Genomic DNA, 10344 nt, shown 5'->3' with positions numbered 1-10344 from the left:
ATAGATTTCCTGAGAGTTCTTGAACTCTATCTGCAATGGTGTTTCTTGACAAACTGACATTTTGAAAACTCTGTATCTGGTCTGGGCATACTTGCTCACACACTTTTAGCATGCATTGCTTCAAAAAGGCACCCTCTGAAAAACAACTTGAAGTATGGGCAATTTCTTCAGCCACTATAAAGCTTGCTTTCACTGCAGCATCATTTTTCGCTGTAGCCTTTGTAAACATTTGCTGCTGTGATTGTAGTTTGCCTTTTAGTTCTTTAACAATTTTATGCTTTTCTTCCAAAGTATATTTGCCATACTTAACATTATGTTTGGTGTCAAAATGACGACGTATATTGTACTCTTTCATCACCGACACTGTCTCATAACACAATATACACACTGGTTTGCCCTCTCTAAGCACAAACATGTATTCATTTTCTCATTTGTCATTAAATTGTCTGCCTTCACCGTCAACTTTTCTTTTCCTGGACATTTTGGGATCAATATTGGCAGTAAAAGATGTAGTTTATTGGAAATCTGAGTTAGAAGGAAAAAGTTGAAAACTGCACAGGGATAGCTTGATTTGGCAGATGGAGTGGAGAAAAAAAAAGTCAGTCAATAAATGCCTGGCTGGGTACAGATAGCAGATTCTGTTGCGATTTTTATGCCTGCACTTTATGCCAGGAACTGGCAGCTTCTGCTGTGTATTTTTTATGCCTGCACACTCACTCTCTCCTCTGCTCTGCCACCCGCACAACCACATCGGATGCCGGACTATAGGTCACGCCTCCTGAATCTCACGTGACTTGTTATCTATGCACATGCGTAATAGATAGCAAGTACGGAGGCCGACGAGGCGGCCGGCGAGATCACAAGCCTCCTATGTCACCGCGCATCATTGTGATGGAACGCAGCGGAGTGCAGTGATGACAGCGCGGTGCGGGCCACATTGCAAGGCCTGGCGGGACGGATTTGGCCCACGCGCCTTGTGTTTGACATGTGTGCTCTAGAGCCTCTCCAACATTTTTTTTTTTTTCTTCCTCTCTGAAGCAGGAACTACAGAGGGGGGGAGGGGGCAGGTCCGAGCAACTGCAATCTCCTGCAACTCTCTGATATCCCTCCGAGGCAGATCCAAATGTGTTGCTCTTTAGATATCTCCCCTGTTAGGAGCCCCGTCCACTTTCACGGGTGACAACCGCCCAACAGCTGGGGCTTCTTTCTACTTGTAATCACCGCCCTTGTCCTCCAGCTTCCGCGCGCTCTGTGCGCGCAGGCTTTTTGTTTTCGCCGGGAGCGCTCTCCACCCTCTCCCCGCGAAATCTGACCTTTTCGCGGAGCAGTGGGGCACTCCAGTGCAGCCAGGTGTTCGCGCCGCCTGGGATCCGCGTTCTGGGGGTCACAGATGCTTGGTGGTCGCTGCGGCTGTGGATATTCAGGCCTCTGACACGATCCTATCTTCCTCTCAAGATGGCGAGGTTTCCCCGTCCAAGCCGGTAGGTAGCTCCGGGCAGGGACGTAGCCCGCGTGGGTGCTTCCCTGTGAGGGCACCTCTGTCATCGGCCCCCCAGCAGTTTCTTCTGGTGTTCGCTGTCTCCCAGCTTGCTAATAAACACTCACAGCACAAGACCCTCAGTTGCTCTCTCTTTCTGCTTCGGGAGAGGGCTCAGAATCCGCCCATCTATTCTTCCGCCATCTTACCTCCCCCCCAAGTCTATCTTAACAAGCAAACCTCAGTAAATTAGAACTCAAGCAGAGTCCAGCCAGTGTGGCTCAATGGTTAAGCCTCGACTTATGAACCAGGAGGTCACAGTTCCATTCCCAATTAGGGCACATGCCCAGGTTGTGGGCTCAATCTCCTGTGTGGGGGGTCCAGGAGGCAGCTGAACAATGATTCTCTCTCATCATTGATGTTTCTTTCCCTCTCCTTTCCTCTCTGAAATCAATAAAAATATTAAAAAAAAAAAAAAAAGGAAGCAGAAACCACTAGCCAAAAACTAAAACTGTTCATTGCCCAAATGCTGCATTCAAACAACATAATAAAGTTGTGTAAAATAGAAAACTTTATACAGGGTAAGCTACAAGTACTGGAGTTTGTCTTATTGCCAGAGCCTTCGGAGTCATCGTCAGGAGTCTCGGTTATTCAGAGATCTAATTACCTCATTGTTTTCTTAAAATTCAGAACGCCTTAAATCTTCTCTTTCCTTTCTCTTCCCTCTTTCCCCTTCCTACCCATTCCTTTCCATTCACTTCCTACTTGTTCTTTTCCATTCCACCTCCTTCCCTGAGCATGGTAGTAGGAGGTGAAAGGGACGTTGTTTAAAGGTACATCTGCCCAAGGAGACAGAGTGCAAGCAGGGAAGAGAGGCCATGACGAGGTTCACCAGTGGAGTGAACATTGGCACCAAAAGACGCAGGACAGGGTGGAGAGTTGCATGGAGATGGTGGGTGAAGGAGACAATGAGATTGACACAAGAATGAAAAATAAATCGATTGCAACAATCAGCATAATATTGAAAATAATGAGAGCCTGATCTCTCACTGTTGGAGAAGTTACTTAAATACATGGAAAGAGGGAAGATCAGAAGAGACCTTGATGTGCTGAACTGGATTTGGAGGTTTCAGTTTAAAGGGTAGGGTTTTAAGATTTTCTTCAGTGGAGCTATATTGAGACTGTTCTTTCCTCAGCAGGCACCTGAGCCAGTTGGCACTTACGATAATGCCTAGAAAAAAATCTTAGTAACCGCAGAAAGGGGTCAAATAAATGTTTTTCTCTTGAAAAAGAAAAGGCAACCCTTAAATAAAAATTGAACTAAAAAGAAAGTAAAACAAAAAGATAAAACACTGTGCTCATTTGCATTAAGATTATCCAGGGAGAATAAAAATCAATGCAAATATAGCCTACTTTAGTGTAATAATTCAGTATACATTCCGTGTATTATAAAATATAATTCAGTGTACATGTCATGCTAGTAAAAATTATAGGAAAAAGAGTGTGCAGATAGACCACAAGAAAAATCCTGCAGTGGAAGTTGAAAGCAACATTTTGTCTGGCAGTAAAACTGCACAGCTGGTGCCTTTGGAGGAATAAAAAAGAAAAATATTTTTAAAGCATAGTGATTTTTTAGAAGGCTCTCAAAAAAAACTCCAATTTTTAAAAAACATTTTTTGTGTGAACTTAAAACCACATGTTCTCCATTTCCCCCATATATTTAAGAATTCCATCCAATATTCCAATAGGATTTTTATTTTAGAAATTTTAAATATATGATATTAAAGTCATATATTACGATTAGGGAAATATAAAGAGCAATGTGGGAGGAGAAGAACTGTACCAATAATTCAAATATATTATAGAATAACAATAATTTTAAAGTATAATAGTCTTAGAATAAAAGACCAGTAATGGGATAAAATGGAGAGTACAAAAATAGACCTTGTTATAGAATTTAATATAAGATAAAGGAGGAGTTATAAATCAATGAGAGAAAACATTTTAAAAATATGGCAGTTTGTGAATTTTTAAAAAATGTGAATGTACCTCACTCTCTATTTCCAAATAAAATTCAAATAGATGAAACACTAGAACCTTAAAAAATCAAAACCAAAAAAGAAGAAAAAAATCCAGAAAATAAAAGTAAACATTTGTCAAACATCTGGTGGAACTCATTAAAAATGTAAGCAACATAACATTGACAATATAAAAACATTACACATATGCACCTAGAACTATTAACTGAAATATAAAAGAAAGCAACAAACTGGGAAAACAATTTTTAACTGCAAAAATGACCAAAAAAGGGGGCTATTTCTTTACAAGAAATTCATACAAATCAGTAATAAAATCACATAACACATCAGCATTTATGGAGACATAAAAATACCCAATAAAAAGTCTGAAAAATATTCTCACAATTAGTCAAAGAAATTTGTTAATTTTTTTTTGAAATTCATTAATTTAAAAAGCAACAGTTCCAGCCAATTTGGCTCAGTGGTAGAGCATCAGTCTGTGGACTGAAAAGTCCTGGGTTTGATTTTGGTCAAGGGCATGTACCTTGGTTGTGGGCACATCCCCTGTAGGGGGTGTGCAAGAGGCAGCTGGTCGATGTTTCTCTCTCATCGACATTTCAAGCTCTCTATCTCTCTCCTTTCCTCTCTGTAAAAAAATCAATAGAATATATTTTTAATAAGCCAATATTTATGGCAGACTCTATTTGAAATCCCTCAATTTACGTGCCTTGCTATATTCATGCCCTTGTGGAGTCCTCTCTTACATTGACTCTAGTCTCAGCCATGTGACTTGTTTTGATCAATGAGACATTAGCAAAAGTGATGTAAGCAGAGGCTTGATAAAAAATAAAAAATAAAATATAAATTTAAAATCTTGCATATTGGAACTTGTCTTCTTCAAACACTCCCTCTTGGAAGTTATCTGCCATCCTAGAAAGAAAATTAAGCTGGAACACTGAATGAGTAGAGGCTATATTGAGGGCCTAGAGGATGAGAGGTCATCTTGGACATTTCATCCTGTGCTAAGCTCCTAGCTCAAAAAAGCCACTTAAGGATTCTCAGCTATATGATGAAGTATAGAACCTCCTAGTCAGACCATGGAATTTTAAGAGATAAGAAACCAACCCTGGCTATGTAGCTCAGTTAGAGCATCGTCCCAATATGCCAGATTGTGAGTTTGATCCCCTGTCAGGGCACAGACAAGAATGAACCAGTGAATGCATAAATAAGTGAAACAACAAGTTGATCTCTCTCTCTCTCTCTCTCTCTCTCTCTCTCTCTCTCTCTCTCTCTCTCTCTTTCTCTCTGTGATAGTCAATATTTTTTTTTTAAGAAATAAGAAATCATCATTGTTTCAAGTCACTAAGTTTGGGGGTCATTTGTCACAGAGCAGTAAATAACTGATATAATTTTTTTCATATCACCAAAACAAAATTTTTTTTAAAAAAAATACCATACATTAAGTGAAAAAAGCTTCCACCCAGCAAAGGAAATCAACAACAAGTGAAAAGGCAACCAACCAAATGGTAGAAAGTATTTACAAGTCATATATCTGATAAGGGTTATATCCAAAATATATTTTTAAAACTCATACAAAAGCCAAAAAATTTTTTTAATTTAAAAATGGACAGAAGAACTAAACAGACATTTTTCCAAAAGGACATATACCGGGTGTCCCTCCAAAAATGTATACACACACTTGAGTTGACAGCTCAACTCTTTCTTTTTTAGATTTAACCCATTGGAATTAATAATTATTCAAAAGTGTACATACATTTTTGGGACACCCTGTAGATAGCCAACAAGTACATGAAAAGGTTCTCAACATCACTAATTATGAAGGAAATGCAAATTAAAACCATAACCAGATAATAGCCATTCTTATCAAAAAGACAAGAAATAACAAGTGTTGGTGAGGATGAGGAGAAAAGGAGAACACTTATGCACTGTTGGTGGGAATGTAAATTGGAACAGGCACTACGAAAAACATAACAAAGTTTCCTCAAAAAAATTAAAGATATCATATGATCCAGTTATCCCACTTCTGGGTATTTATCTGAAGGAAATGAATACACCAACTCGAAAAAATATCCTCACCCCCATGTTCATTGCAGCATCACTTACAATAGCCAAGACATGGAAACAAACTAAATGTCCAACAAGAGATGAAGAAATAAAGAAAATTGTGACACTCATTAAAATTCTCTATAAGTTTGGATGTTTCTTATGTCGACAGTACCAGCAAATGGGTGCTAGATAACACATACAAGTAATCCTGCTGATGAAAATATTGATCTTCTAAAAATTAATAAGGTGCCCTAACTAGTTTGGCTCAGTGGATAGAGCGTCAGCCTGCGGAATCAAGGGACCCAGGTTCGATTCTGGTCAAGGGCATGTGCCTTGGTTGTGGGCACATCCCCAGTAGGGAGTGTGCAGGAGGTAGCTGATCAATGTTTCTTTCCTCTATGTTTCTAGCTCTCTGTTCCTCTCCCTCCTCTCTGTAAAAAATTCTATAAAATATATTTTTAAATAAAAATTAAAATTAATAAGGTGATCTTCTACTAAGTGCGCGCGCGCGCACACACACACACACACACACACACACACACACATACAGGAGTGTATCATGTGCTTGGCTAGAGTATTTTGAGAGCTGCAATTATTAAATTTCCAGAATTCTACAGAAGAGAGACCACATCCTGGCCTGTGGTAATTTAACAGAATTTGTGTCGGTCAGTGTGGGGGAAACATTGCTACAGATACATTAAAACAAAATGTAACAAAAGGAAAAAACCTCTGATGCTTTTGTGATCATTAAGAAACTATTCAGCCCTGTTGACCTGGCTCAGTGGTTGAGCAGGAGGTCACTGTTTGATTCCCACTCAGAGCACATTACCCCATCCATCCCCAGTGGCAGGCATGCAGGAGGCAGCCAATCAATGATTCTCTCTCATCTCTCAGGTTTCTATCTCTCTCTCTCCCTCTCCCTTCCTCTCTGAAATCAATAAAAACATATTTTTATAAAAAGAAACTACTTAGTATTGATTTAAAATTTACAGAAGTACTGTAAAATGTTAGTCAATACAATTTTTAAATCCCCATTAACATGTTAGCAACCAGTAAGATTATTTCTCTGAAGAAATGTTGGATTTTGGATGAGGTAATGCTGGTGTCTGCCAACCAAAGCACATTTTCCCCTTTGAATGCTGATCTCTATTAGTTTAATCAGCCATGAATACTTGGGAGGATAATCACATTAATATTGATCACATTAATCACATGAGTAATAAAAAAAATACATCAGTATTAGTAATAATCCCACCAGCTGGGAGTCTGAAGAACATTTGGAGTTTGTTTCTACATGTATACGTATATTTATGACTCATCCTATCACATGACACATTACAGCATGGACTCAACCACATAAGGCTGTAACTTCAAACACCCTAAATGGGTTTGTTTTTCAAAATACCAAAAGACTTTGTAATTCTACTATGTCATCTCTGATACTTTGGCATGAATATAGGAAAGCTTCCTACGGGATTCCAACATTTTTGTGCATTTAAAGCACTTGGGTAACACATATTAAATAAGAAGTAGGGCTGAATTTAAAAAAAAAAAAACACACACACACAACACAAATATTGAATTCCAATAAATACAATATAAACATAAATACAAATATACACCCAAGAACTTAGCAGCAGCATGGTTAGTAATTTAAGTCAGTTTGATTTAGGATTCCTTTGAGTTTGTTCCATGAACACATCAGATAGTATTTAAAATAATTTTTTGGCTAAGAATTTAATTTGGTGACTAAAGGTTAAAGTATTATAATATAACCAAAGATGTTTTTTATGTCTGAAAAAATATAAGAATACTCATTAAGTTGTTTTGGTCATACTAAGTAGCAAAGAAAACTTGATCTCAGCAGTATATTAAACATTACAACGTCATCTCTCCCCCCCCCCCTCCCCATTACTTTTCAGAGAGAATGGAAGGGAGGGAGAGGAAGAGAGAGAAACACATCAACTGGTTGTCTCTCAACCACATGCTCCAACTAGGGGCAGGGAGCAAATCCACAACCCAGGTATATGCCTTTGACCTGGAATGAAACTTGCACAGCAACCCTTGGGTACACTGGGGCCCGTGTACAACACAGACCAGGGTGCAACATCTTTATTATCTTTATTAACCGCAAGATTACCTAAAAATTAAATGAATATTGAGATTCCTCTAGTTGTTTTTTGTGTTGTTTGTTTGTTTGTTTGGTTGGTTGGTTTTTTTATGCTAGAACTAGGGACCCAGTGCACAAATACAATACATGCACCTTGAAAGGAACTGTGGGTCGCGAGACGGTGGTGGGCACAGGGGTGAGTTTCAACCCATCCTCTGTGCTCCTGCATGGCCCCTCCCATCACAGCCCCCAGTACCCTGTCTGCCAGCAGCTCTGCTCCCACCGCAGCCACACTCCCATTCACTCATGGTGCCAGCTCCCACCCACACCCACCAATGGCACAGAGCAATTGGGGCTGGTGCCAGCAGTGAGTACTTACTGCCCCAATCACCTTCAGGAGCAGGGGGAGGTGGAGAAGCCCTGAGGGGAAATCCTATCGGGCTGGTGCTGGGAACCAGCAGTGGGTGCAAGCACCAGGCAGGACCCTGCACACCTGCTCCACCATCCTGCTGCAGCCGACACCCACCATGTTCCACACATGCCCCCTGGTGGTCAGCGCACATCATAGCAACCGGTTGTTTGGTTGTTCTGCTGTCAGCTATTTTTATATTAGGGTTTTATATAGAGAGATTTTTGGACCATTTAAGTCCAGTGAACCACTATTAAATATCTTCTATGTTCAAGATACTGTACTGTGAAAGACATAAATAAATCTTTAAAAATATTTTCTGTCCTTAAGGAATTTACAATTTAACTGATTCCAAATTGTAGCTATTTGATGTCAGTTGATCATATCTTCATTGTTTTTATTATTCTTTCAGAATAAAATATGGATTTTTTTAAATAAAATATAATGTTAATCATTTTAGCATCAAATAAGTTTTGGTCAATAGTTGAGATGTGACATTCAAAAAATGTCAAAAAGTGCTGAGACTGGTTTGGCTCAATGGATAGAGCGTCGGCTTGGGGACTGAAGGGTCCCGGGTTCGATTCCGGTCGGGGGCATGTGCCTTGGTTGCGGGCATGTCCCTGGTGGGGGGTATGCAGGAGGCAGCTGATCGATGACTCTCTCTCATCGATGTTTCTAACTCTCTATCTCTCTCCCTTCCTCTCTGTACAAAATCAATAAAATATAAATAAAAAAAATGTCAAAAAGTATTTTTGGAGAGTGTACTTTAAATAGTAGAATTGAGATATAAGTTTTTAAAAAATAGAGACACAGTATAACTTTGAAAGTGAGAATTGATGCTGGTTTTGTTTATTGTTAGTCACAAGAAGAAAAGGCAATGTGCATGCATCATTACAAATATATTATAGCAGACTGACCACTGAAATAAGTAAACACCTAGGGGCAATGGCTCACCAACGTTATTGTCACGTATGCGTGCATCAATTTGAAGGTGGTGAGAACCACAGAAGTGCCCAGGGAACTTTCCAGATGACTATGACACCATCAATTCAAAATTACTTTTTATTAGATAACATATATACACAAGATACAAAAACCAAAACGCATAAAAGGTTTTACAGTACAGAGTACTTCTGCCACCTTACTTCCCTTCTCAGAGGACTACTGCCAGTTTTTCATAGCTGAAACAATCTTCTTCTATATGACTTTTCTTCTCCAAAACTCTTTTCTCTTTCTGCATTTTTATTTCTATTGCCTCCAATCATATATATATTTTTTTAATTGATTTTACAGAGAGAGCTAGAGAGAGGGAAAGAGGAATAGAAACCTCCATAAGAGAAACATTGACCAGCTGCCTCCTACACACCCCATGCTGGGGATCAAGCTCACAACCTGGGCATGTGCCCTGACTGGGAATTGAACCATGACCTCACGGTTCATAGGTCAATTCTCAACCACTGAGCCACACCAGCTGGGCTGTTGCCTCCAACCTTAACTCATAAACTTATTCCACAGGTAGTCATAAAGAGGATCATGCTACAAAGTTCACACTTCAAAACAGGCTATTGAGAAAGTGAGGCCAATGCATATTTCATCTCTTATTTCTTGGAACTATTATTAAGTTACTGACCTGTTGCTAAACTCAACTCAAGGCTAAACAACAAACATCCTGAGTCAAAGATTGCAACATGGATATATATATAAACTTGACACTCCTCATTATGGTGGCCAGAACATTTGCATTCTTCACCTTGAAAAGAACCAATTCATTTTGATAAACAGCATTCTCTATTTACATATAGGGCCTAATCAACCCCAACTGACCTAACCAGCATACTTCATTTACATGGGGACCTTAATGAGAACTTTCTTCCCTTCAGGGAACAATTAGGCTGCTACCTAAACCTGTGTCCTGGATTGCACTCCCTCATTTGCTAAGATAATTGCTTTCATTTTTTTATTTTTGCCTTTTTAAAAATATATATATGTTTTTATTTTATTTATTTATTTTTTAGAGAGAGGGATAAAGAGACAGAAACATTGTGGATTGGCTGCCTCCTGCAGGCTTCCTATTGGGATCAACCCTGCAACTCAGGCATGTACCATGAATGGGACATGAACCAGCAATCTCTTGGTTCATGGGTTGACACTCAACCACTGAGCAATACCAGCTGGGCAAATAGTTGCTTTTTCTTCTTTATTACAACCTAAACTTTATTTTTTGTAAACATAAATATAGAACTACTAAAAGTAGCCAATTTGT

Source organism: Pipistrellus kuhlii, unplaced genomic scaffold, assembly GCF_014108245.1.
Source record: "Pipistrellus kuhlii isolate mPipKuh1 unplaced genomic scaffold, mPipKuh1.p scaffold_m20_p_5, whole genome shotgun sequence".
Taxonomy (NCBI): Eukaryota; Metazoa; Chordata; class Mammalia; order Chiroptera; family Vespertilionidae; genus Pipistrellus; species Pipistrellus kuhlii.
This window is presented reverse-complemented; position numbering follows the sequence as displayed.